The sequence below is a fragment of the Balaenoptera musculus genome, chromosome 10, assembly GCF_009873245.2.
Source record: "Balaenoptera musculus isolate JJ_BM4_2016_0621 chromosome 10, mBalMus1.pri.v3, whole genome shotgun sequence".
Lineage (NCBI taxonomy): Eukaryota > Metazoa > Chordata > Mammalia > Artiodactyla > Balaenopteridae > Balaenoptera > Balaenoptera musculus.
The window spans coordinates 21,762,397-21,788,222 of NC_045794.1; the positions used below are offsets into that span (position 1 = coordinate 21,762,397).

Genomic DNA, 25,826 nt, shown 5'->3' on the forward strand with positions numbered 1-25,826 from the left:
TTGCAAGCATATACATAAAATCTTAATGTTATTTTTTACTTGGAAGGTACTTTGAAGATTCAGATTTGAGGTTGAAGAAAGGAAGACGCATTTGGGGACTGATCTGCTGCCTCTAGACTTCTTCTCTAGGGTGAAAATTCACTGTTCTTCTCTGTGGTCTCAGTGCTGCCTAGCCGGTAGATAAAGATCGGTCAAATAGGTAAATACATCTCTTTGTTTGCAGAGCCTGAATTACAACCCAGATCATTTGATTCCCAATCAGTCCAGTGTTCTTCCCTGCACACTGGTACTTCCCCATACTGCAACATGGGTTTACATAGTAGCAGATTCCCAAGGTTTCAAGTTATGTGTCATGTGTAGTTGCCAGCTATTATAATCCCACCGCCATCTCACAAGAAAGCCAAGCTCACCAGCATGTTAGGGCAAGGGGACTATCTGGGCTCAGAACCGATGGATATACTAGGATATTCTTGAATAAATTTTACTCCCTTGCTCAAGATGGATGACACTTTGTACTTTTCAGCATGTTGCTCACACTTCTTTTGATCAAACTATGAATCAGCAGATGCTATAGGATTGTAGGCTTTATTTCTAGAGTAGTGTGTCTAAGCAGGAGAGGTTCCTCTACCAAGAGTGTTTGGGACATTTGCGATGCCATTTGTGAGGACATTCAATCACTGGTTGCTACAGTGATGGAAGAGGTACTACCAGCAGTTAGTGAATGGGTGACAGAGAGGCCAGCCATCCTATCATGCACAGGTCAGTCCCACACAAAAACTTAAAAATGGCCCACTGTGCTTTACCAGTGAAAATCCACAACTGGACATAACTTTTTACACACATACACAAAGCACTTTTGCATTGTCTTAAAATACAATTAGTTTTCCAGGAATGAAACTATTATGTAAATTAAGGGAAAACGTACTTAATGCAGAACTTGAAAAAGAGTTGTCCCCTGACTTAAAAAACTGTGTCCTAGACAGCAGTGCCCCTTGTAGTACTCGAGTTTCCAATCACCGTACCTGTTAGCGGCCTGCACTTACAACTGTTGCAGTCACGATATAGGTGTGAGTATCATCCCTCAGTACTGGTGGGGGGTTGGTTCTAGGACACACCTCATATACCAAAATTTGAGGATGTTGAAGTCCCATAGTTGGCCCTCTGTATCCGTAGTTCTGCATCCACAGATTCAACCAGCCGTGGATCGTGTAGTACTGTAGTATTTATTGAAAAAAAATCTGCATATAAGTGGACCCACACAGTCAAACTCATGCTGTTCAAGGGTCAACTGTACTTCATTATGTCTTGTCATTTACGTATTTAAGTTCATGTCTCTGTTTGTTTTCTTTTATTTCTCTTCTTTCTGGCTTCTGTGTTGGGAATGGGAGATTTGGAGGTGGAGGAAGTGCGGGTGGAAGCAGTGAGACTCGTCAGGAGGCCAGTGGAGTAACTCAGGGGAGAGTATGGTAGGGTGGGTAGAGGTGGAGCCAGCAGGATTTCCTGACAGATTGGATGATGGGTAGTGAGAGAGAGGAGTCAAGATTAACTGTAGGCCTTTTGGCCTAAGCACCTAAAAGGGTGCATCCTGGGTGGTTTGAACTGAGATGAAAGAGTGTGGGTGCAACAGATTAGGGAGGTAAGATCAAGAGTTCCTTTTGAGGCATGTTGAGTCCAAGTTGCCTATGGGACGTCCAAGTGCCAATGTTGTGTTGGCATCTGAATGTGAGGCTGAGGTGAGCTAAAAATGTAAATGTGGGAATTGTCAAGTATATGGCATTTCAAGTTGTGGTAAGTTGAATGAGATCGCCCAGGGTGTGAATACAGATAGAAAGAGTAGAGGACCAAGGACAGATTTGGGACACTCAGACAGTAGGAAAGCGTAGAGAAGAGGAGGTTGAGAAGGGACACCAGTGAAGACAGAGGAAAACCAGGAGAGCACAGTGTCCTAGCAGCCAAAAGCAGAAAGTGTGTTGGGAGGAGGGGGGAGGGGGGTAAACTGACTCTGGATTTAGTGCCATGAAGGTGATCGGTGACCTTGATGAAGGGGTTTGGTGGAGTATGGGGGTAAGAGCCTGACAGTAATGAGCTCAGTAGAGTGGGAGGTAGGAAAATGAAAAGGGACAAGAAATGAAGGATAGGTAGTGGGGAAAGTGGGATCAGAAGAAAGCTGTTTTTGTTTTTTGTTGTTGCTGTTTTTAAGATGGTAAGGTAGCTACTGGTTTATTCTCTGATCCAGTATAAAAATCAATGGACAGAGTGGTGATGTTGGAGCAGAGATGGGCGGGCCGGCACCCTGGTCCCCCACGGGGCTCTTGTGGCTGTAGCGCTCGTTTTCTAGGCAGCTGATTGCCGCAACCCTGGAAGAGCTAACTGATACCTAACAGATTTTGAGGCCCTGGGGCCAGAGGCTTTCTCAGTCACTAGTGTTTCTTTTTTGTTTAGGAAAGTTGGTCAGCCACCAAACAAGAACTTAGATTTTCGCCAGAAACTAAATTAGAAATTAGTGGAAAATTAGAAGGGAAGGTAGAACCAGTCGCTTCTCCTTAGGCAGCGACCAGAGAGCAGCTAAAGTTTTTCCTTCCGGTCCACTGGGACCATCTTAACCGTTTCAACTTGCAGGCAGAATGGTGCAAGGTCTTTACAATAAGTAAAGTGAGGCACCTAGGAGGGCACAAAATGTAAGGAGACGCTCACTCTCAGCGTCGTGCAGGTAGTATTGGCACTTGACAATGATGCCTCCTTACATTTTGTGCCTTGCTTGCCACCCCTGAATTCCCCCAGCCCTGAGAATGGGCACTGTGATTTGTTTAAGGGACAGTAGGAAAGCTCTTTGCCCTAATTATCTCTTCTCATACTACCAATTGGAGATGAAGTTAATGTGCTTTAGTTAGTCAGATATTCCTCTTCCCCCTTAATGTCTAGTCGACTTCAACCACTGGAACCAACATAAAGAGAACTTGATGAAGAAGAAGAGTGTTTCTGGGCTGCAAAATTCTGTTGTTGGTGATGGCAGAGCAGGAGATAGTTGATTGGAGCCTTTGGATAGACAAGGGGCAACATAAGGGACTGTTGGGTCCCTACAAGGCCAGAGTACAGGGACTGGGAATACAAGGGAGACTGGTTAGAATCAATCCTGTTTATGAAGACTGGAATAGATTAGTCAGATATTTCCCAGATGAGCAATATTATTTTTGATACTGGTAGTTACTCTCCTAGGCCCTTGCTTCCTCCTTACGTCCAATCCCACAAGCATCTGAGTCAAATATATGTGATGACATGATTAATTAACTAATAAATGGAGATGACCCATGAACTTCTGTTTAAATCTAGTGTCTTTAAAGGTTTTGTTGTCATATGTGTAGCAATAGTAGGCCTTTAGGTGATGCTTTTTGAAACAAGTATAGAGTCTGCTTAATTGTTTATTTTATTAAATGGTAGAGTATATATTAATTCAGGGTTGCAGACTGCCTAGATTCAGGTCTTGGCTTTTCCCCTAATGAGGTGTGTGATCTTGGGCAAGTTTTATAACTTCCCTGTGGCATGGTTTCCTCTTCTAAAAAGTAGGAACAATAATAGTACCAGTCTCTTAAGATTAGTATGAGAATTAAATAAATTGATACATTCAAAGCACTTAGCACTTGTTAATACTTTAACAAAAGCTGTCAGGCATTTAATATTTTAAAAGTGAGGAAACTCAATCTCCGCTTCTTCCCCAAATAGCATTATAACCGGCAATGAACGCTTGAGTGTTGGCTCTGTGAACTGTAGTTATTTAGCCTTTTTTCAATGGCTGTAAACAGCTTCTTGTATTTCTGAAGATGAAGGAATAGTAGACGTCTTCCCATCTGGCCTCATGTCTATATGTCACTCTTGACACCTAAACATAACTGTGCTCATATATTATTTTGTTATTTATTTATATCTTTACTAATCACATGAGTGAGTTGGATTTTTAAAAATTGGTGGGGACTATGTTCAGTATCCAGATTTGTTTCTTCTTGGGCGTTCTTTATCCGTGATACTGCATTTCATGTGAGTTTGTCCATCTTCATGCTCTGTCCCTCCACCCAAATTTATAGAATCAAATTAAAGGAAACTATCTCCAGAATTTAAAAAAAGGTGAGATTTCCGTGCAGTCAGTAGCCTGTTATCTGCAGGGCCTGTGTTGGCATGGGCTTGCCCTCAGGGAGCTTGGCAGTTGTGCCCAGTAATGAGAGAGACTTATTCTTGTGTGGTGTGCCCACGGCACTGCCCTCCCAGCTTCTCTCCTGTTCCCAGTAATCCAAGTCTGTTTCATAAACCCATGGTAAGATGTGGCTTCTCTAGCAGTAGTCACCTGGTGGGGCAGCATTTTAGTGTTCGTATAACACTTTGAAGTAGAAGAGTCTAGTTTGATGCTCACAGCAAACTAAAGAGGGAAATAGTCTTATCAGTATTCTGCAGGTGGAGAAATGAGCATCCATGAGTTTAAGGAAGTTCAGGGTTAAAAGGTTAAAATAAGCAGTGAACCCAGGTCTGCTGACTCTTTAAATCCTGTGTCCTTCCATTTTCATTGCTTTCCAATCAGATTCACTCAGGCTCAGTAAAATCATATACTGTAATAAGACCTGGAGTAGTAGACAACCCTATTAATTAGAAATCATAATCATGGAGTCAGAATTTCAAGCAATATTGTAATATTTGACACTGTTTTTAGCTGTTGAAAACTACTTTTTATAACAAAAGGATCTAGTTTCCTTTTAGTGATATTGTTCATTCTCCTGGTTATATATCATAAGCATTTTCTATCTAGCTTTACATTTTTAAAGGTCTTTTTTTCATTTTATATATATATATACTTTGTCGTTAAAGTAGATTTCATGTTGATTGAAGTCTGTTTTCTTTCACTGCCGCTGGTGTTGAGTAGGCCTAGATTAAGACTCTGAAATTCTTGAAGAGTGTGATTACCAGTTCCTATCCCATACTTGGTAGGTAGGTGAGTGGTCCCAGGAAGAGTAAAAAGGTTCTATTTTTGTAACCATTATTTTCCTAAACCTCATTCTGAGTAAATGGCACATTTCTGTATTGCGTGGACAGACCTCAGACCTGTAGCGCTGGTTTGGGGAATATGAGAGGGTGGCCCTGGCCCTTCGTTGCTTCGTGGAGTTGTGTCCATGTGCCCTGCGTGAGCTGCCGGTGCCTCTGCTCAGCAGGTGCAGCCACAGCTGGCTGGAGCCGTAAATCCAGTGACTTGCTGAGTGAGAGCTCACTCACCACAGCAGCGGATTTGGGCAGGGACCTGCCTTTCAAGATCACATTCAGTGATCAGTCACTAATGAGCCCTGAAAGACTCAAACTCCTGTAATATTACAAATAGTAGCTATTTTAAAGTAATGACTGCATGCCAGGTTGTATTTAAGTCTTCATGTTCATTGTAACTTAGCTCTGACAAATTTAAGGATTATTATTCCCATGTTAGAGCCAAGGAAGCTAGTAAATCTGTCTAAGGTCATACACCTAATATGTGGAGAGGTCAGGATTTGAACCCAGGGCTGTCTGACCACTAAAATGTGTTCTTAACCAACAGCTTCCATAGGAGGGATGGTGAAATATGTCATGTGTGTATGCTGCCTGTGTTCATAGCAGACATAATTAATTGATTGTGGTATGTGTTTATGCTGAGCCTGATAATCCTTTTCAGCATTGCATCCTTGGCATCTGTAGTCCAGCAGCCTTAGAAGGCAAGGTAAAACACATGTGCTCTCCTTAACTGCAAATGTGCCTGTATTAACTTTCTCCTAAATTCCAGTGGTGTGTTGAAATTGGGCTGATTTTGTTTTTGGGAAATAATAAATAAGGTAGATAATTGCTGTATTTTATAGGAAGAGCAAACATGCAGTATTTTTCTATAGAAGTCTTGATTGAAGTGGAAAATTGAATTTAATACAGGTTAAATTCCATTTTAAATAACATAAAATCATCTCCATGTCAAAAAAAATGTAAGCCAAGTTGATTACTGATTTATGCTTATTTATTTGAAATTTTTCTCAAATGGATATTTGAAATAAAAGAGCAAATTTTGACAGTGTTCATGGAGTTTGTTATCATGAAATTAGATTTTTTTTTTTTTTTTACAATCAGCAAAAACTGGGGTGTGGAGTCTTCATTAAATTTTAATCATCGATCAAAGTACTAATCCTTTAAGAATTGAATTTAATACTCTGTGTTTCAGTTAAAATTGTGGAAATTATTAGGATTACAGCTTTAGTTAGTTAGTCCTTTTTCCTTTCGACCTTACTACTACTTCAGCTGAAGATAGTGTTTTCTTTTTTAAATTCCACATATGGTCAGATAGACATTCCAATGTCTCTTCTGACCCCTTGATATAAATGGGCTCCACCCACTGCGGGATTATTGAAGAGCATCTTTTTTTTTTTTTTTAATAAATTTATTTATTTTATTTATTTATTTTTGGCTGCGTTGGGTCTTTGTTGCTGTGCGTGGGCTTTCTCTGGTTGCGGCGAGCGGGGGCTACTCTTCTTTGTGGTGCGTGGGCTTCTCATTGCGGTGGCTTCTCTTGTGGCGGAGCACGGGCTCTAGGCGTGCGGGCTTCAGTAGTTGTGGCACGAGGGCTCAGTAGTTGTGGCTCACGGGCTCTAGAGCGCAGGCTCAGTAGTTGTGGCTCATGGGCTTAGTTGCCCCGTGGCACGTGAGATCTTCCTGGAGCAGGGCTCGAACCCGTGTCCCCTGCATTGGCAGGCGGTTTCTTAACCACTGCGCTACCAGGGAAACCCCTGAAGAGCATCTTGTCACAGGATTTTCAGGGTCAGAGTTTTTGAGCCAAAGACCAGTAATACCTACAATATTAAATTGTCATTCCTGTCTGCTGCTTGGTGTTCACATTTCTAGAAAATGCACTCTTCATTTTTCTCCTCTGAAATCTGAGACACAAAACTGAGAAATAGAAAATAATTTGTCAAAATATGTATTCATAGATAGGCCATTCTACCAGCAAAGAGATTACGGTGAGATTTTATCCAAATTCATGTGTAAGGTCATGGAAAATTGCTTATCTTTTGTGTGTATCTTTAAAGTTAAGTAACATTATACTTTGTTACCGATCTCAGTTTGCAGAGAAATGAAAATTTTCCGTATTTATTTTCATAGTGATGTTGTTAGGAGAAGAGAATATATAATACCTAAAGTTAGATGATCCATTATTGTGTTAATACGAAATGCTGATTTGAATGTGCTTTTTGGAAAAATGAATGAGATTAAGAGAAATAACTCATTAGTTGTGTTTCTTTAGTCACTCTGCTTGTTCTCAGTAATACCATTTCTGTTTTTTTTTTTCTTTTTTTAAAATTTTATTTATTTTTTTGGCTGCGTTGGGTCTTCGTTGCTGTGCGCGGGCTTTCTCTAGTTGCGGTGAGCGGGGGCTACTCTCTGTTGTGGTGCACGGGCTTCTCATTGCGGTGGCTTCTCTTGTTGCGGAGCACGGGCTCTAGGCGTGTGGGCTTCAGTAGTTGCGGCATGCGGACTCAGTGGTTGTGGCACACGGGCTTTAGAGTGCAGGCTCAGTAGTTGTGGCACACGGTCTTAGTTGCTCCGTGGCATGTGGGATCTTCCCGGACCAGGGATCGAGCCCGTGTCCCCTGCATTGGCAGGCAGATTCTTATCCACTGTGCCACCAGGGAAGTCCCTACCGTTTCTGTTTTTTCTTTATTGATAAGGTTCTAGCTCTTCATACTTTAAAAACAGAAGATAGTACTTCTCTGTAACACTGTGACCACAGACCCCACTAACTCTAACTAATGGTTACTTTGAAGTGCTGGTGGCCAGTTGGAGTTTATAATTTGTTACCAAATTACTATTATCTTTATTTTCATCCTGTATTTTGCCTGTCAGGCAGTCATACTTTCCAAAATTGTAGAGTCAAAACCTTCAACTGAAGAGTTTGTTTAACTAGAGACTGGAGGAGCCTATTTATCCTTGAAATACATGAGAAATTCATTCATTTTCTTTTGTTTTAAACTTTTAAAAGCCTGGAAGCTATTAAGGGCTGTTTTGGGGTTTGTTTGTTTGATTGATTGGTATTTTTGTTTTGTTTCATTTTGGGATTTTATGACACTCCCTGGTTCTAATGTCTAACCAGTGCTTTTTCTTTGCTTCATGTATAGTGTTCCTTTAGATAAAGAACTAGTTTCTTGCTAATTTTAACATATCTCAATAATCTTGGACCATGGCTTGCATGTCCAGGATTTTTCATGCAGTGTTACCTTAATTAATCTGCATATTCTTGCTGTCTGTTCCAGAGGGTTGCAGTTTGGGATTTGAGGAGTGGCACAGGGTGGGTGGTTAGAAACGAAGGTGGGCTTTTTTAATGTGTTAATATTTTATTGAGGTATAAGTGACACATAACATTATGTTAGCTTTGGGTGTACAACATAATGATTTGATATTTGTATGTACTGTGAAATAGTCACTACGGTAAGTTAACACCACCTCCTTAACAAAATTTTTTTTTTCTTGAAATGAGTACTTTTTTTTTTTGAGATGAGGACTTTCAAGGTCTCTCTTAGCAACTTTCAAATATGCCGTACACTATTATTAACTATAGTCACCATACCATACATTATATCCCCATGCTTATTTATTTCATAGCTGGAAGTTTGTGCCTTTTGACCCCCTTCACCCATTTTGCCCACCCCTCCACCTCCTGCCTCTGGCAACCACCAATCTGTTCTCTGTATCTATAAACTTGGAGTTTTTTTGTTATTCCACATAAAAGTGAGATTATATGATATGTCTTTTTCTCACTTATTTCACTTAGCAGAATGCCATCAGGGTGCCTCCATGTTGTTGCAAATGGCAAGATTTCCTTCCTCTTTATGGCTGAATAATATTCGTGTGTATGTATGGTGTGTGTACATACCACATTTTCTTTACCTATTCATCCATCGGAGGACCTTTAGGTTGTTTCCATTGCTTGGCTATCATAAGTACTGCTACAATGAACATAAGGGTGCATATATCTTTTTGAGTTAGTGTTTTTTCTTCTTCGGGTGAATACCCAGAAGTGGAACTGCTGGATTGTATGTACTTCTATTTTTAATTTTTTAAGGAACCTGTTTTCCACCAAATTTACATTTTCACCTACAGTGCACCAGGGTTCCTTTTTTTCCATATCCTCACCAACACTTGTTATTTGTTGTCGTTTTATAATAACCATTCTGACAAGTGTGAGGTGATATTGTGATTTCCATTTGTATTTCCCTGATGATTAGTGCTGTTGAACATCTTTTCATGTGCCTATTGGCAGTCTGCATATTTCTTTGGAAAAGTACCTACCCGTGTCCACTGCACAGTTTTTAATTGGGTTGCTTGGTTTTTTGTTTCCGAATTTTGGTTTTGGTTTTTGGGGGGTTTTTTTTGTTTGTTTTTTGGATATTGAGTTGTATGAGTTCTTTATATATTTTGGATATTAGCCCCTTATCAGAGGCATATCATTTGCAAATATTTTCTCACATTCAGTAGGTTGCCTTTTAATTTTGTTGAGTTTCCTTTGCTGTGCAGAAGCTTTTTAGTTTGATGTAGCCTTACTTGTTTATTTTTTGCTCTTGTTTCCTTTGCTTTTGGAGTCAGATTCAAAACAATTATCATCAAAACCAATGTCAAGGAGCTTACTGCCTATGTTTTCTTCTAGGAATTTTATGGTTTTAGGTCTTTCATTCAAGTCTTTAATCCACTTTTAGTTAATTTTTGTGTATGGTGTAAAATAGTAGTCTGATTTCATTCTTTTGCATGTGGCTGTCCAGTTTTCCCAAAACCATTTTTTGGACAAACTGTCCTACTTCCATCATATATTCTTGGCTCCTTCATTGTAAGTAAATTGACCAATTATGCAAAGGTTTATTTCTGGGCTCTCCCTTCTGCTTCATTGACCTATGTATCTGTTTTTAGTTCAGTACCATACTGTTTCGATTACTATAGCTTTATAGTATAGTTTGAAATCAGGGAGTGTGATGTCTCCAGCTTTGTTCTTCTTTCTCAAGAATGCTTTGACTATGTGGGGTCTTTTGTGGTTCCATACAAATTTTAGGATTGTTTACTTCTATTTCTATGAAAAATACCATTGGGATTTTGATAAGGATTGCATTTACAGGAATCACTAGTAGTATGGAAATTTTAACAATCTTTATCCTTCCAATCCAGGAGCACAGAATATCTTTTCATTTATTGTGTCTTCTTCAATTTTTCATCAGTGTCATATAGTTTTCAATGTACAGTCTTTCACCTATTTGGTTAAATTTATTCCTTTTCTTTTTGATGTAGTTGTAAATGGGATTATTTTCTTAACTTCTCTTTCTGATAGTTCGTTAGGAGAGATCTTTTTTGTTAATATTATTATTATCTACATGTAAGAGTCTTTGAGAAAGACATTTATTAATTTGCTAAGTTCTGTGCATGTTTTATATTGAATGAGAAGATTGTTTTTAGATAATTAAAGTATAAAAATGAGCAAACTTTTTCATAATTTGTTTCTGATAAAGTTATTTGCTAGCAGTTGTTCATGTCAGCCCACTTAATAAGGTGTGAAAATATTTTCTTTTTCCCTTTTTTCTTGCTCTATGCTGTTTGATTTGAATCTGCCCTATTATATAAATGTTTATTTATATTTTTTACTCATATGAACAAGACAGAATAAGTAATGAAAATATTATCTGAAGGTCATTCATTAGATGAGGCCATTTCTTTTTTTATTCCATTTCTAGTGGTTTGTAAAATTGACTTGATTCTTTTATTTCTCTGCTATACACAAACTAGGCAAGTATTTTCTTCATGAAAGTTCTGGCTTCACATTTTTCATATTTTTTACTGGATTTTTTTTCCTATAGATGAATAATATTAAATGAGAAAACATCCTTACTTGTTTTTCTTTGGTTTTTCATGTGGTACTGAAAGCTATATAGGATTACATAAATAAAATATATTTTTTTAAAACAACTTTTTCTGATTTTTAAAAAAATTACATCAGTGTAGCTAATTGTTAGTAGGGATATTTATCCTAAGATACACAAAGAATTGGAAAACAATGCTTTCTATTGCTGGATAAGCCTGGGTCTGGTCAGGAGAGAGGCACCACATGGTCATTTGAACAGGGGAAGTTTAAAAGAAAAGACTGTAAATATAACAGGGGCTTGGAACTGAGAGATTGATGAGGTAAAGAGAACTCTGTAGAATACAGAATAGCAGATAAAATATGATCTTAATAACCACTAGCCTGAAGGCTGAGTTGGAATACCCAGAGGCCCCTTGGGACTGAGGTTCAGACTTTGTTGCAGAGAACCTGGCTGTGGTTCACTGCGTGGCAGAAAAGTCACTGTGGTGCCTCGTTGATGGAAGTAAACAGAAATCCTCCCCCGGAACTTGCTGAGGAGGTGTCTTAACAGAGGCGCTCCGCATAAAACCAGCCAACACTGGTGCTGGGGAAGCTGCTGCTTCTACTGGCCTCTCTGCCTGCAAGATCTGGGCACTGGGGAGACTGCATTTGCTGCAGGACTGTACACTGAGGCAGCCACCTGTGCCCCATGCCCTGCCAGAGGAACTGCTGCTGAGCCGGTAGGAAGCAAGGAAAGACTTCTCTCCTAGAACCTTTGGAGGGAGCATGGCTCAGCTGATACGTTGATTTTGGTGCAAAATCAAAACTGATTTTGGACTTCTGACCCCCAGAACTGTAAGAGAAAATTCTTTGTTGTTCACTTAGTGCATGGACTGAGTGTTTGTTTCCCCCTAAAATTGATGTGTTGAGATCTCACCCCAGTGTAATGGTATTTGGAGGTGAGACCTTTGGGAGTTAATTAGGTTTAGATGAGGTCATGAGGGTAGAGCTCTTATGATGGATTAGTGGTTGTATAAGAAGAGACCAGAGAGCTAGTTATCTTTCTCTCGGTCATGTGAAGATATAACAAGAACGTGACCATCTACAAACCAGGAAGTGGGCCCTCATTAGACAACAGATCTGCTGGCATCTTGATCTTGGACCTCCCAGCCTCCAGAACTGTGAGAAATAAATGTTTATTGTTTAAGTCATCCAGTCTATGGTATTTTCTTACAGCAGCCTGAACTAAAATACTAAGTAATGAAACAAATGTAAAAATAAAATGTAGATATAAGATAAATCAACCATAAGAGAAAATATTTTACAAAGAGAATGACAATTATATTTTAAAAGACAGTATTGTATTTAGTGATAGGAGATAATGAGACAAGCATTTTCCTACACTGCAAGATGGAACAACATTATGGAACTAAATATTAGAAACTATTTTCAAAGAATGTTTAAGGTAAAAAATATGACTACCACATAATCCTAAGTAAAAACAGGATTGATTTTTTTTTAACATTATGAACCAAATTTGAAGTATCTAGTTATCTATTCATAGAAAAAGAAATGTGAAATAAAAAGCAGCCTGTGGAGCAAACTTGCCTTTATTTAATCCTTGCTTTTCCACTTCTTAGCTATGCAACCTTGGGCAAATCAGTGAAACTTCCTGGGCCTCTGTTTCCATCTATAAAATGAGCGTGATAAAGCAACCTATGCAGCTTATAGAGGACTAAATGTGCTAATATTTTCTGAGTGCTCAAAACAATGACTAGCGTATTCTAAGTGTGCAGTATACATTACTTAGGTTTTTGTTTGTGTATAATATATAATGGAATAAAAATTTTTTAATCTAGGAGAGTTCTTCACCTGATTACTTCAAAAGCCATTTCCTTCTTCCTGCACTTGAAATATAGATACTGAAGAAAGGCTCCACTTCCAGAATGGCAGACCTGCCCCACAGCAAAACAAGCATAACTGGTAGAAACTATTAAAAAATAAAAATTACACATCATCCAAAGTGAAAATAAATAAAGAAACACAAGCTTTAAATGATACATTAAACACGATGGACTTAATTGATATTTATAGGATATTCCATCCAAAAACAACAGAATACACTTTCTTCTCAAGTGCTCAAGGAACATTCTCCAGGATAGATCATATCTTGGGTCACAAATCAAGCCTTGGTAAATTTAAAACACTTGAAATTGTATCAAGTATCTTTTCCCACCACAATGCTATGAGACTAGATAATAATTACAGGGAAAAAATCTGTAAAAAATACAAACACGTGGAGGCTAAACAATACACTACTAAATAACCAAGAGATCACTGAAGAAATCAAAGAGGAAATCAAAAAATACCTAGAAACATAATGACAATGAAAACACGACGACCCAAAGCCTATGGGATGCAGCAAAAGCAGTTCTAAGAGAGAAGTTTATAGCAATACACTCCTACCTCAAGAAATAAGAAACATCTCAAATAAACAACCTAATCTTACACCTAAAGCAATTAAAGAAAGAAGAACCAAAAAACCCCAGAGTTAGCAGAAGGAAAGAAATCATAAAGATCAGATCGGAAATAAATGAAAAAGAAGTGAAGGAAATGATACCAAAGATCAATAAAACTAAAAGCTGGTTCTTTGAGAAGATAAACAAAATTGATAAACCACTAGCCAGACTCATCAAGAAAAAAAGGGAGAAGACTCAAATCAATAGAATTAGAAATGAAAAAGGAGAAGTAACAACTGACACTGCAGAAATACAAAGGATCATGAGAGATTACTACAAGCAATTGTATGCCAATAAAATGGACAACCTGGAAGAAATGGACAAATTCTTAGAAAAGCACAACCTTCTGAGACTGAACCAGGAAGAAATAGAAAATATGAACAGACCCATCACAAGCACTGAAATTGAGACAGTGATAAAAAATCTTCCGGGCTTCCCTGGTGGTGCAGTGGTTGAGAATCTGCCTGCTAATGCAGGGGACACGGGTTCGAGCCCTGGTCTGGGAAGATCCCACATGCCACGGAGCGGCTGGGCCCGTGAGCCACAACTACTGAGCCTGCGCGTCTGGAGCCTGTGCCCCGCAACGGGAGGGGCCGCGATAGTGAAAGGCCCGTGCACCGCGATGAAGAGCGGTCCCCGCACCGCGATGAAGAGTGGCCCCCACTTGCCGCAACTAGAGAAAGCCCTCGCACGAACCGAAGACCCAGCACAGCCAAAAATAAATAAATAAATAAAAATTAAAAAAAAAAAAAAATCTTCCAACAAACAAAAGCCCGGGACCAGATGGCTTCACAGGTGAATTCTATCAAACATTTAGAGAAGAGCTAAGACCTAACATTCTCAAACTCTTCCAAAATACAGCAGAGGGAGGAACACTCCCAAACTCATTCTACGAGGACACCATCACCCTGATACCAAAACCAGACAAAGATGTCACAAAAAGAGACAACTAGAAGCCAATATCACTGATGAGCATAGATGCAAAAATCCTCAACAAAATACTAGCAAACAGAATCCAAGAGCACATTAAAAGGATCATACACCATGATCAAGTGGGGTTTATCCCAGGAATGCAAGGATTCTTCAGTATATGCAAATCAATCAATGTGATACACCATATTAACAAATAGAAGGAGAAAAACCGTATGATCATCTCAATAGATGAAAAAAAGCTTTTGAGAAAATTCAACACCCATTTTATGGTAAAAACCCTCCAGAAAGTAGGCATAGAGGGAACTTACCTCAACATAATAAAGGCCATATATGACAGACCCACAGCCAACATTGTTCTCAATGGTGAAAAACTGAAACCACTTCCTCTAAGATCAGGAACAAGACAAGGTTGTCCAGTCTCACCACTATTATTCAACATAGTTTTGGAAGTTTTAGCCACAGCAATCAGAGAAGACAAAGAAATAAAAGGGATCCAAATCGGAAAAGAAGAAGTAAAGCTGTCACTGTTTGCAGATGACATGATACTATGCATAGAGAATCCTAAAGATGCTACCAGAAAACTACTAGAGCTAATCAATGAATTTGGTAAAGTAGCAGGATACAAAATTAATGAACAGAAATCCCTTGCATTCCTATACACTAATGATGAAAAATCTGAAAGAGAAATTAAGGAAACACTCCCATTTACTATTGCAACAAAAAGAATAAAATACCTAGGGATAAACCTACCTAAGGAGACAAAAGACCTATATGCAGAAAACTATAAGACACTGATGAAAGAAATTAAAGATGATACAAACAGATGGAGAGATATACCATGTTCTTGGATTGGAAGAATCAACATTGTGAAAGTGACTATAGTACCCAAAGCAATCTACAGATTCAGTGCAATCCCTATCAAACTACCAATGGCATTTTTCACATAACTGGAACAAAAAATTTCACAATTTGTATGGAAACACAAAAGACCCCGAATAGCCAAAGCAATCTTGAGAAAGAAAAATGGAACTGGAGGAATCAGGCTCCCAGACTTCAGACTCTACTACAAAGCTACAGTAATCAAGACAGTATGGTACTGGCACAAAAACAAAAATATATATCAGTGGAACAGGATAGAAAGCCCAGAGATAAACCCACGCACCTATGGTCACCTTATTTTTGATAAAGGAGGCAAGAATATACAATGGAGAAAAGACAGCCTCTTCAATAAGTGGTCCTGGAAAAACTGGACAGCTACATGTAAAAGAATGAAATTAGAACATTCCCTAACACCATACACAAAAATAATCTCAAAGTGGATTAAAGACCTAAGTGTAAGGCCAGACACTATCAAACTCTTAGAGGAAAACATAGGCAGAACACTCTATGACATAAATCACAGCAAGATCCTTTTTGACCCACCTCCTAGAGAAGTGGAAATAAAAACAAAAGTAAACAAATGGGACCTAATGAAACTTAAAAGCTTTTGCACAGCAAAGGAAACCATAAGCAAGACGAAAAGACAACCTTCAGAATGGGAGACAGTATTTGCAAATGAAGCAAATGACAAAGGATTAATTTCCAAAATTTACAAGCAGCTCATGCAGCTCAATATCAAAACAACAAACAACCCAATCCAAAAATGAGCAGAAGACCTAAATAGACATTTCTCCAAAGAAGATATACAGATTGCTAACAAACACATGAAAGAATGCTCAACATCATTAATCATTAGAGGAATGCAAATCAAAACTACAATGAGATATCACCTCACACCGGTCAGAATGGCCATTATCAAAAAATCTAGAAACAATAAATGCTGGAGAGGGTGTGGAGAAAAGGGAACCCTCTTGCACTGTTGGTGGGGATGTAAATTAATACAACCACTATGGAGAACAGTATGGAGGTTCCTTAAAAACCTAAAAATAGAACTAACATATGACCCAGCAATCCCACTACTGGGCATATACCCTGAGAAAACCATAATTCAAAAAGAGTCATGTACCAAAATGTTCATTGCAGCACTGTTTACAATAGCCAGGACATGGAAGCAACCTAAATGCCCATTGACAGACGAATGGATAAAGAAGATGTGGCACATATATACAATGGAATATCACTCAGCCATAAAAAGAAATGGAATTGAACTATTTGTAGTGAGGTGGATGGACCTAGAGTCTGTCATACAGAGTGAAGTAATTCGGAAAGAGAAAAACTAATACCGTATACTAACATATATATATGGAATCTAAAAAAAAAGAAATGGTTCTGATGAACCTAAGGGCAGGACAGGAATAAAGACGCAGACCTAGAGAATGGACTTGAGGACACAGGGAGGGGGAAGGGTAAGCTGGGATGAAGTGAGAGAGTTGCACTGACATATATACACTACTAAGTGTAAAATAGATAGCTAGTGGGAAGCAGCTACATAGCACAAGGAGATCAACTTGGTGCTTTGTGGCCACCTAGAGGGGTGGGATAGGGAGGGTGGGAGAGAGACACAAGAGGGAGGGGATATGGGGATATATGTATATGTATAAGTATTCACTTTGTTATAAAGCAGAAACTAGCACACCATTGTAAAGCAATTATACTCCAGTAAAGATGTTAAAAAAATAAAGAACTGCCAAATCTCTCCAAAAATAAATAAATAAATAAAATAAAAATTCAAGTCACTGGGTATTGCCCCACAGATATATACCAAATGAAGAAACATTTATCCAAGAAACTCTGCTAACATTTGGTAAGAACACCAGTATGTCAGCAAAGCCATGACCTGCTCCTACCTTCCACCACTGCCACCAGCTCAGCATTAAAATAGCTCTACTTTCAATAGGTGTGGCTACGAAAATGGGCTCCCTCTCCTTTCATCTCCCAACGAAAGGATACCATGTCTTACCAGGAAGGTAGGCTGCCAGCACCTCTCTTCCCCTCCCACATCGAGTTACAGAGGCTAGATTCCTGGTGAGTGCAGCCAAGAGGTCAGGAGCTCCATCACCCTGCCCCTACTGATAGAATGGAGATTCCATTGCAGGTATGGTGAGCCTAGAATACTGGGGCTCCAGTTGCTCTCACTCTGTCTTGCTTCAAGGGCAGAAGTTCCCCACTGGGAGAGGCAAGCCAAGGAGACCAGAGACTACTGCTTCCACTCAGCTCCTGGAGCAGTGTCTCAGAGATTTTGCCTAGGGGAAGGGGCAGCTATAACAACAGAGAGCTTCAAAGCTCTCCCCAAAGGAACTGATTTGAAACAGCGTGTGGGGAAGTTTAAGTTTCAGGACGCTGTCAAAAACAATGGAAATCTCTGGAGTAAGCAAAAAAAAAAAGGAGCCTGGTAGACCCTCTTAGTAAAAGCAGAATGCTAAACCATAGGCCAGCTACTTCACAAAAGAGAACCAGGGAAAGAGCTAAGAAAAGCTTTCCTGAAGTCAGAAAAAAAACCTCAAAGACTGGCCAAAAAAACTGCTACTGCCCACACTTAATTGCATCAGACTGTGAAACAACCTATGCCCCAGAACATTGTTCACAACAGTAGAGCAATCAGCTAGCAATTCCTTAAGCCAGAGAACTAAGTAGATACCTTAATAGAGGTAAGGGAAAGAGATGGGCAAAGAGAGCCCTGCTAACATGACACTGTCATTCCCTGGTGACTGTGTGCGTGCCCAAGACTGTACCTCTGAGGAGCAGCAGGGGAGGCTTCACACTGCAGGGGAAATGGACTTTCTGAAACAATTTAGCCAAGTCACTAAACAAACGGCAAACAACAACAAAAAAAGAAGTCCCAGAGAGAAGGGGACAGAAACCAGAGTTCATACAATATATTATGTCCAGTTTTCAGCAAAAAACTATGAGACATGAAAAGAAATAAGAACTTGTGGTTCATACAGTTGGGGGGAGTTGGTGGGAAGCAGGTAACAGAAACTGCCTGTGAGAGGACTCAGATGTTGAATTTAACAGGAAAAGACCTCAAAGCAGCTATTGTAAAGTTATTCAAATCACTAAAGGAAACTATGCTTAAAGAAGTAAAGGAAGCTATGATGACACTGTCTCATTAAATTGAGAGAATGAAGAAATTATCAATATAGAAATTATAAAAGAGAGCCAAATGGAAATTCTAAAGTACAATAAAAAGTACAGTAATCAAAATGAAAAATTCACTAGAGGGGCTCAACAGTTGGTTTGAACTGGCTGAAGCAACTAATGAACTCGAAGATGGATTGACAGAAGGTCATGCAATCCAAAAAAAAAAAAAAAACAAAAATAGAATAAAGAATGAAGAAAAATGGACAGAGTCTTAGAGAATGGCACTATTGGGGCACCAACATAGGTGTAATGGGAGTACTAGAAGGACAGAGGAAAGACAGAAGAGCAGAAAAAAAAAATGAAATTAAATAATAGCTGAAAATATCCCAAGTTTGATGAAGAACATTAACCTATACATCCAAAAAGCGTGATGAACAAAAAGAGATCCACACTCAGACACATCATTATAAAATGCAGAAAGACAAAGCGAAACTCTAAAAGCAGTGAAAAGAAAAACAACCCCTCACTTAGAATGGAATCTCATTAATAGCTTACTTCTCATCAGAAACAGTGGGGGTCAGAAGGATGATAAAGAAAAAATTGTCAACCAAGAATCTTATGTCCTGTAAAACTATCTTTCAAAAATAAAGTTGAAATTGACATTTTCAGATTAACAAAATTCAAAAGAATTTTTGCTTACAGATTCGCCTTGCAAGTAATCCTTGCAAGAATTAAAAAAGGAAGTTCTTTTTTTTAAAAAAATTAGTAATAACATGAGATTTACACTCAACAAACTTCCAAGTGTACATTACAGTATTGTTAACTATAAGTACAATGTTATACAGTAGATCGATAGAATTTTTTCATCTTGCATGACTGAAATTTTATACCTGTTGAACAGCAATTCCGCGTTGCCCCCCACCCCATCCCCTGGCAACCACCATTCTCTGCTTCTATTTGACTACTTTACTTCCTCATATAAGTAGAATCCTGCAGAATTTGTCCTTCTGTGACTGCCTCATTTCACTTAATAATGTCCTCCAGGTTCATCCGTGTTGTAACATGACAGGATTTCTTTCTTTTTTTATGGTAGAATAATATTTGGTTGCATGTATATACTACATTTTCTTTATGCATTCATCCATTCATGGACATTTAGATTATTCCAGCTCTTGGCTGTTGTGAATAGTGTTGCAGTGGACGCAGGAGTACCAATATCTCTTTGGGATCCTGACTTCAGTTATTTTGGATAAATACCCAGAAGTGGGATTGCTGGATCATATGGTAGTTCTATTTTTAATTTTTGGAGGAACCTCCATACTGTTTTTCATAGAGCCTGCACCATTTCACGGCAGTGCCCCCACCAACAGTGTACAACAGTTGCAGTTTCTCCACATCCTCACCAACACTTACTGTTTTTGTTTTGTTTCAATAATCGCCATCCTAAGAGTTGTGAGGTGATGTCTCACTGTGTGAGAGGAAATGTCTCATTGTGATATTTGAGTTGATATCTCATTGTGATATTGATGATAATCATCATCACCATGGTTAGTGATGAGCATTTTTTCATGTATCTGTTGGCCATATGTATGTCCTCTTTGGAAAAATATCTATTCAAGTTTTTGCCCAGTTTTAAATTAGGTTATTGCATTGTTTTTGTTTTTTGTTTTTGTTTGTTTTTGGTGAGTTGTAAGAGTTCCTTATAAATTATGGACATTAAAATCTTATCACATATATGGTTTACAAATATTTTTTCCCATTCTATAGGTTGCCCTTTCACTCTGTTGACTTTTTCCTTTATTGTGCAGAGCTTTTTAGTTTTATGTACTCCCACTTGTCTGTTTTTGCTTTTGTTGCCTGTGATTTTGGTGCCATATCTAAATTATTGCCAAGCCTAATGTCATGAAACTTCCATCATGTTACCTTCTAAGAATTTTACAGTTTCAGGTCTTACATTTACATCTTTAATTCACTTTGAGTTGATTTTTATGTATGTTGTAAATTGGGGGTCCAATTTCATTTCTTTACTTGTGGATATATTATAATATGTTTTTAAAATCACAAAGTGTGATGCCTCCATCTTCTTCTTTCTCAAGATTTTTTTTGGGGGGGGGACTATTTGTGATTATTTGTAGTTCCATATGAATTTTAGGGTTTTTTCCTCTATTTCTGTAAAAAATGTCATTGAGATTTTGATAGGGATTACATTGAATGTATAGATCACTTTTGATAGTTTGGACATTTTAACAATACTAAGTCTACCAGTACATGAGCATGGGATGTCTTCCCATTTGTGTATTCTTTAATTTCTTTCATCAGTGTTTTGTCATTTTCAGTATGCAAGTCTTTCACCTCCTTGGTTAAGTTAATTCCTAAATATTTTATTCTTTAATGCTATTGTAAATGGGATTGTTTTCTTAATTTCTTTTTATGGATAGTTTATTGTTAGTGTATAGAAAACTGATTTTTGCGTGTTGGTTTTGTATCCTGTAACTTTACTGAATTTATCTGTTAGTTGTTACAGATTTTTTGTATGTGTGGATTCTTTAGGGTTTTCTACATATAAGATAATAACATCTGCAAACAGATAATTTTACTTCTTCCTTCCTGATTTGGATGCCTTTTATTTCTTTTTCTTGCCTAATTGCTCTAGCTAGGAATTCCAGTACTATGTTGAAAAGAAGTGGCAAGAGTGAGAGTCTTTGCCTTATTCTCAGTCTTAGAGCAAAAGCTTTCAGCTTTTCACTTTTGAGGATGATGATAGATAGGCTTTTCATATATGGCCTTTATAAATTGAGGTAATATTCTTTACTCCTAGTTTGTTGAGAGTGTTTATTATGAAAGGGTGTTGAATTTTGTCAAATGCTTTTTTACATTTACATTGATTGAGATGATCATGTGATGATGTGGTACATATATACAATGGAATATTACTCAGCCATAAAAAGGAATGAAATTGGGTCATTTGTAGAAATGTGGATGGATCTAGAGACTGTCATACAGAGTGAAGTAAGTCAGAAAGAGAAAAACAAATATCGTATATTAATGCATATATGTGGAACCTAGAAAAATGGTACGGATGAACCAATTTGCAGGGCAGCAATTGAGACACACGTGTAGAGGATAAACGTATGGACACCAAGGGGGGAAAGTGGCGGGGGTGTGTGTGTGATGAATTGGGAGATTGGGATTGACATATATACACTATTATGTATAAAATTGATAACTAATAAGAACCTGCTGTATAAAAAAATAAATAAAATTCAAAAAAAATAAAATAAAATAATAAATATATTTTATTTATTTATTTATTTTTGTCTGCTTTGGGTCTTCATTGCTGCGTACAGGCTTTCTCTAGTTGCGGCGAGCAGGGGCTACTCTTCATTGCAGTGTGCAGGCTTCTCACTGTGGTGGCTTCTCTTATTGCAGAGCAAGGGCTCTGGGCATGCGGGCTTCAGTAGTTGTGGCTCACGGGCTCTAGAGCGCAGGCTCAGTAGTTGTGGTGCATGGACTTAGTCGCTCTGCAGCATGTGGGATCTTCCCAGACCAGGGCTCAAATGCGTGTCCCCTGCATTGGCAGGTGGACTCTCAACCACTGCACCACCAGGGAAGTCCCGATCATGTGATTTTTGTCTTTCACTCTGATAATGTGGGATGTCATATTAATTGGTTTTTGTATTCTGAATCATCCTTGTATTCCAAGGATAAATCGCACTTGGTCATAGTGTATGATCCTTTTAATGTGCTTCTGAATTTGGATTGCTTGTATATTATTGAGGATTTTTGCATCTACATTCATCAGGGATATTGGCGTATAATTTTCTTTTCTTATACTATCTTTGTCTGGCTTTGGTATCGGGTAATTCTGGCCTGAAAATAAGTTTGGATGTGTTCCCTCCTCTTCAATTTTTTTGCAAGAGTTTGAGAGGGATTTGCATTAATTCTGCTTTAAATGTTTGGTAGGATTCATCAGCATAACCATACTCTGCATGGTTTTTTTTCTTTGGAGATTTTTGATTACTGATTCATCTTCTTATTAATTATTCATCTGCTTGGATTTTCTCTCTTCGTGATTCAGTCTTGGTAGGTTGTAAATTTCTAGGAATTTATCCATCTCTTCTAGGTTGTCCAGTTTGTTGGCATATAATTTTTTATAGTAATCTTTTATCCCTTGCATTTCTTTGGTATCAGTTGTGATTTCTTCCCATAATTTCTAATTTTATTTATTTGAGTCTTCTCTCTTTGCTTAGTCTAGCTGAAGTTTTATTTATTTTGTTAATCTTTAGAAAACCTTTTTATTGATTTTTTTTCTGTTGCTTTTCTGTTCTCTCTTTTTTTATTTCTGCTCTAATGTTTATTAATTCCCTCCTTCTGCTAAATTTGCACCTAGTTTATTCTTCTTTTTCTGGTTCCTTGAGATATAAAGTTAGGTTGTTTATTTGAGTTTTTTTTTTTTTAATATAGGTGTTTACTGCTGTAAACAATCCCCTTAGTACTGAGTTTGCTGATCCATAAATTCTGCTATATTGTGGTTTTTATTTGTCTCAAGATGTTTTCTAATTTCTCTTTTGCTTTTTGACCCACTGGTTAAACTTCCACATATTTCTGGATTTTCCAGTTTTCCTTCTGCTGTTGATCTCTAATTTCATTACATTGTGGTTAGAAGAGATACTTGTTATGACTTCAGTCTTAAATTTGATAAGATTTTTTGTTGTTGTTACATAATATTTTATCTATCCTGGAGAATGTTTTATGTGCACTTGAGAAGAATATATATTCTACTGTTTTGGGGTGGAATGTTCTGTATGTCTTTAGGTCCATTTGCTCTGTGGTGTTGTTCAAGTTCTCTGTTTCCTAATTGATCTACTCTGAATGATCCACCCATTGTTGAAAGTGGGGTATTGCCGTCCCCTATTATTATTATTGTATTGCTGTCTGTTTTTCCCTTCAGTTCTGTCAGTGTTTTCTTCATATATTTAGATGTTGTGGTTTTGAGTTCATGTATGTTTATAATTGTTTTGTCTTCCTGGTGGATTTGACCCATTATCATTATATAATGACCTTGACTCTAAAAATATTGGCAGATGATTGTACATGTATTTGATTAATGTCAAATATGTAAAATGTTTGTCATGTTTTATGGTTCACTGCCTAACCCACTTTTACAATTAACCAGCCAATTACCATTCTCAAGTGTAGTAGGTAGGAGGCTTCTGCTGCGGGGTTCTGCCTTGAAGCTAAGAACTTCCTGGAGATTGGGTTTGAAAGTCATTAAATCATTAATAAAATTAAACATTTATTAAGCATCTATTGTATGTTAGGCCTATCAACATGTAGCTCATAACTGATACCGTGCCAATGACTTTGGTCACTCAGGGAGAGGGTATAAATGAGTGGCATAGAGGACAGAGCCAGAAGTTCAGTAGTTAACATTAACCTGAAAAAGAGCAGCCCACGATGATGACTAATGGAGAATGACCAAATGGATGGGAGAAGCTGTGGAAAGTAGGGTGTAAGAAATCAGGACAAGAGAGTGTTTGCAAAAGAATGGGCAGCAGTGCTAATGCTGTACACTCGTCAAAGAAGGTACAAGGAAAGAGTAAACTGAGTATGAAAATATGGCCCACAAAGCATGAGATTCTTGGGAAACTTGTTGGGAATATTTCATTGGTAAACAGAGGACAGGTTGTAGTGGATTTTGTGAGCTGAATGGAAATGAATTATAATTATAAAAGCTTGAACCATGTATAAATTTAATATTCTGCATATTTGAAAATATTTCATTCAGAACTTCGTTTCCTTTCCGCATATTCTATGGGATTATAGGTGATTTTTTTTTCTTGGAGCCTTTCTTCATTTTTTGAATATTCTGTAATGAACATATTTTGCCTTTGTAGTTGGGAAAGAAAGTTGTTATGTATCCAAAAGATAAAATGATGTGCAATAGCCTTATTTGCCAATATGTTGGAATATGAAAGAATGTTTTCTAAACAAGTATTTCACAAACTGCTAAGGACTTCTGGGCTACTAAAGACCCTTTTCTTTGTAATTTCCTTTAGTGCTACATGGAATAAGAAAAATTGTGTTTTGGAAAGTTCTAAACCCCTGGGTAATCATAAGGGTCTATGCTGAACTGCCTCTTGGCTGCTGTAATCCACATACATGAAATTATAGAAAACCTATTCTATCCCTTGAATTTTATTTCTACCTGTAGCTATAGTAGAGTGGCAGCAAATGGAGAGAACGGGGGCCCTTACCTAATGGGATTGAAACAAAAGAGGTTGAAACTTTCGGTTGTCAGCTCTTTCTTGTGTTACATGTGAGATGGGGTGAGTGGGGAAGAGTGTTTACTGACCACATATTTTGTGCAAGACACTATGACGAAGCCAGGGTCTTTTTCTCTCCAGTTTGATTGTAAATATATGTTTGTTGAACCCTGAAAGAGCCCTGGCTAATTTACTTTTTCCTGAAAGCCAGATTTGGTAGATAAAATTTAAGTTTGACATGCAAAACTAGATTTAAAAAGCAACATAAATCTTTACTGCAGCCTTTAGCTGAAAATGTCCAGGAATGGTTATAATACACAGTAAAAATTCTTGAAATCTCTTTCATCCAGTTCTCTGCATTTTCTCTCACTAGCATGGTAGCCTTCCACAAATCTTACTTCTCCCAGGAACTGCATCCCCTCCACCCATCCCTCATTGCTTGACTCAACTCTGTTATGTAGATCATGTTAGCCTCTCAGGCTATTTTCACTTCTGTTCTCCAGTACCAGTATGTCTGCATTAAGAGGCAAGGTGGGGGGGTGGTTCCATCCTCAGATATGGTTCGGGTGGGGAGAGAAGAATGTTGCAAACGTGTATTTTTTTTTTTAAATTATATCCTTATAACAAATACACAACAAGTGGCAAGTGCTTCACAAACCCTGCTTTTCATCTCTCTGGGGAAGGGTGACCTCTGCTGGCTAAAACAATAAGCCCCAAATTCAAGAGCTAAAGCTTGAGATATCTCATTTCTGCTCAAATTGTGTGCATATGTTCATGTTTTGTCATTTTTTGTAATGTCCCATGTACTCATTCCAAGTAAATCAATGTCTCTGCCACCATTTTTAAATGCTGTATCTTTTGTTACTTATCACCTGTGTTCTGTATTCATGCTTGGCCTTAATTAAAGATCCAAAATATTTCCTTAACAGAATATTTCTTAACAAGACTATCTCCTTGGTACTCTTTTATATAATTAAAACTTAAAACTTTTCTATTAGTTTTAAGTTGTTATTGTTAGTGATGATTCTAATTAGAAAAACAATTTTACCTAATGGTTAAAGAAACTATCAATCTGAAATTATGCTGTCTGATTTATACTCCTGGCTTCTGTTTATCTTTGAATCAACACTTTAACCAATATTTAATTGAGTTGCTTCCTCAGAGATACTTATCCTTAACTTGTTTAGTCCATCAGTAAATGGCAACCAAATTGTCAGTTTTGTTTTC

General features: G+C 37.9%; 1 protein-coding gene across 3 annotated transcripts in view; it reads left to right on the forward strand.

Annotated features, from left to right (window-relative positions):
- The window catches only part of RASSF8 (Ras association domain family member 8), a 127,960-nt gene that overhangs the window by 52,031 nt on the left and 50,103 nt on the right, over positions 1-25,826 (forward strand). The window contains exon 1 of one of the 3 annotated variants that reach the window (XM_036866014.1): positions 48-199. The exons of the other annotated variants lie outside the window; for them this stretch is intronic. The gene's annotated coding sequence lies outside the window, so the exon portion shown is untranslated. Of the gene's footprint in view, positions 1-47; positions 200-25,826 lie in introns of those variants that run through there. 3 annotated transcript variants of the gene reach the window in all.